The sequence below is a fragment of the Chrysochloris asiatica genome, unplaced genomic scaffold (assembly GCF_000296735.1).
Source record: "Chrysochloris asiatica unplaced genomic scaffold, ChrAsi1.0 scaffold00060, whole genome shotgun sequence".
NCBI classification, from domain to species: domain Eukaryota; kingdom Metazoa; phylum Chordata; class Mammalia; order Afrosoricida; family Chrysochloridae; genus Chrysochloris; species Chrysochloris asiatica.
The window spans coordinates 7,563,730-7,567,628 of NW_006408578.1; positions in this window are offsets into that span (position 1 = coordinate 7,563,730).

Genomic DNA, 3,899 nt, shown 5'->3' on the forward strand with positions numbered 1-3,899 from the left:
TAGGTCTACTTCCAGCTCATTTGCCTCAGTCACTTTATCTCGTTTCTGGACATGTGCAGATATGCTCATCTGCTTCTGTTTTGGGGGCGTATTCGGGAGTTATCTGTGGCCTTAATTTCCTCTAGGTAGATGTGATCAGAAGATGGTCTTCCCTTTTTCCTGAGAAATTTCAATATGCCACTGTTGGTCATTGTGTTGTAACTCAGGATTTAATTTTCAGCCTATTTCCTTTTTAGTCTGCCTGTCCCGCTCCACAATCTCTGTTCAAGCCTTTTCCCTAGTGATCAACAGTTCCGGGCTGGCTGTGGAAACTGTCACCTTAAATTTCAAGGAAATCTGTGTGCATGCGTAGTAGAACCCTCTGGGGGTGGAGGTGGGATGTCCATTCACTCAGGCACCCCCTCTAGTCACCAGAATGGAGGTACACAGACAGTGAAAGACCAATGAACAGATACCAAAGAAAAAAATGTCCACACCTTTATCTCCGCAGTTCTGTCAGGCATCTGTAGCTGCTCTGATCCTTCCCCCACTTGGTCTCGCCCAAGATGGTGGCTCCAGGAGTAGCTGAGTGTCTTGAATTAGAAAGCACTGGATCTCCTGCTTCTGCTTCAAACTCCCCTAGCTGTAAGCCTTCTAACCTTCTAAATATTCCTGTATATGTTTTTCAGAGTTCTGGGACCATCTCCTGAGCCTGCTTGGTTCGGTATTCTGTGTTGTTTCTGATGGAGCTCCCTACTTCACTTCCACCCAATCTGCCATCTTGTTTGTTCTCTTCCACTCCTCTTTTTTTTTTTTTTTTTTTTAAATGTTTATTTTATATCTTATAAAAGCCAAATACAAATTTTCTATAGATCATGACTTTGTTAACTACTTTTTTTTTTTTACATACAACAATATTTATTTCAGCATAATTCATAATAGCCAAATGGATAAATTGATCAATAAAATGCATTGCATACAAATAATGGCTACAACTCAGCCACTAATAGAACTGGTCTTAATACATGCTACAATATAGATGGAATTTAAAGATATTATGCTGAGTGAAATGAATCAATCAGAAAATGACAAATACTGTATGACACAATTTATATAAAAAGACAGTAATAGGCAAAGGTGTTGTTGTGGGTAGATGTCATAGAGTTGCAGCTGACTCATATTAAGCCTGTGCACAACAGAATGAAACACTGCCAGTACTGAACAATCCTTACAATTGTTGTTATACTCAAACCCATTGCTGCTGCCATTGTGCCAATCCATCAGGTAAGGCTCATCCTCTTTTTCAGTGACCACAACTTTATCAAGCTTGATGTCAGTCTCCAGGGACTGTCTGGTAATGTGTCCAAAGTATGAGAGATAAAGTATTCTGGCTGCACTTATTCTAACACAGATGTGTTTGTTCTTCTGGAAGTCCAAGGTACTTACAATATTCTTCTCCAACACCATAACTCGAGTGCATCAATTCTTCTACAGTCTTCCTTATTCATTGTGCAACTTTCTCATGCATATGAGAGTATTAAAAATACCATGGCTTGGTCCAGGCACACTTTAGTCCTCAAACTGATATCTTTGCTCTTGAACACTTTAAAGACGTCTTGTGCGTCAGATTTGCCTAAGGCAATATATCATTTGATTTCTTGACTGCTGCTTCCTTGTGTTTTGATAGTGGATCCAAGCAAAATGAAGTCTTTGACAACTTCAATCTTTTTTCCATTTTTCATGATGTTATTTACTGTGATGAATTTTGTTGTCTTTGCATTGAGGTGCAATCCATACTGAAGACTGTCATCATTGATGTTCATGTTAACTACTTTTGAAAAAAAAACTTTTCATTGTGAAATAAGCAAAGGTTTATAGACAAAATCATCAGCTTTACATTCAGCAAATCATACACTTTGTTTCATTTTAATTTACAATACCCTCTATGCAACAACAGTTATCCTGCTTCCTCCCTGAGATTCTTATTTGCATCCCACACACTTTCCTATCCCTTCTCAACTTTGTCCTTAGGCATATGTTGCACTTTTGATTTCATATGATTGACCATTACATGGTGGCCATACTTTGCTAGTCTTTTTGTCCCTCTTATAAAACTATCTACTGCTTGACTGAAAATTGGGCCAGAAGGGTGAGTTCTTTCCAGACCTGAGGCGGTTGAGGGCCATAGTCTTATGTTCCTCCAGTCTCTTTCAAACCAGTAAACGCAGTTTTTTTGTTTTTTAAATATTTTTGAGATTTGTTTCACATTTTCTCCCCCGCTATTCAGGACCCTTTCAGGGTGATTGGTAGTGGTAGCCAGGCACCATCTTTTTCTGCTGGTCTCAGAGTCGTGTTCATATGTTATATTGGTCCATTGGATTAAATGATTCCAAGCCTCTTCAGTTCTTACCACTCTTCTTTCTTGTATACGTGAAGAGACCAATTAGCTACAGCCTAGATGGCCACTCATGAGCTTTTACCCAAGCAGGATGTAGAATATTGTCTTTGTGGACAATGTTATGCCAATTGACCATGGTGTTTTCTGAGACTGGTTCATCAACCCTTTGTCTTAAGATGGTTGATAATATCTGGGAGTTTTCATCATTTTGCCTGCTGTATGCTCCACCACATTCATAGTTGTATTTACAGGAAAAGTAAATACTTATGTACAAATATACTCTTTAAAACTCATATATTTGTAGGATATATGTACCCTCCACTAAGAATCCTGGTATGGTGCTGTAGGATAAGCACTTGGCCACAAAGTTGGTTTGAATCACAAGGTCAGTGGTTCAAACTCACTAGTCGCTCCTTGGAAACCCTACTCAGGGTCACTATGAGTCATAACCAACTCGACGACACTTAACAAAAACATATCCACTACCCATTCAGCCTCCATCTCACTCCAGGAATCTCACTCCACACACACACACTAGTATTCTAAGCTTGTATGTTGTTGTTGTTGTTAAGTGCTGTCGAGTCAGTTCTGACCCATAGCGACCCTGTACAGGGTTTCCGAGGGTGTAAATCTTTACAGGAGTAGAAAGCCTCATCTTTCTCCCGCGGAGTGGCTGGTAGTTTCAAACCGCTGACTTGTATATATATCAGTATTTACCTCTGTCTCCTTTCATCCATGCAACAATCCCTATGTCTCTTATCTGTCTTTATTATTTTTCAGCCACACTCCTTCTTCTTTTATATTGCCCTCCTCAGTTGTCACCCAAGCTAACATGCGTCTACCATCTAGCCAGTCAAGTACTCTCCCCTCCCTCCCACTCCTGGTAACCATCAAAGAATCTTTTAGTATGGAAACCTTTTCTTGGACTTTTACAATAATGATCTTATACAATATTTGTCCTTTTATGATGGACTAATTTCACTCAGCATAATGTCCAGGTTCATCATGTTATGAGTTGTTTTGCAGATTCATCATTATTCGTAAATATAATATTCCGTTGTGTGTATGTACCAAAGTTTGTTTATCCATTCTTTCACTGATGGGCACTTAGGCTGTCTCCATCTGTTTGCTATTGTGAATAGTGCTGCGATGAACATTGGTGTCTTATCCTCCTCTTCTGAGTTGTTCCTCTTCCATTAACAACTGCCCAAAAGGTTTCTATCTAATCTTTTTTTTTTTTTTTTTAGTTTTTATTGTGAATTAAGTGATAGTTTACATAGGAGAACATTAGCTTTAAATTCATCCTATCATATTTCATTTCTTTGCAGTAATTACAGTCCCCTCCATGCATTATCAAACAACCAAAGGGTATAACCCACAAGCTTGCCTCCTGGCCGTCAGTACACAGCCCCTCTCTCTCTCTGGGTCTAGAGTCCCCAACTGCTCCATCTCACCATGTCATCATCTCTGCCTCCATCTCTGGTGTCCCTGCTTCTCTGGATAGGGTCCTGCACTCCACTTT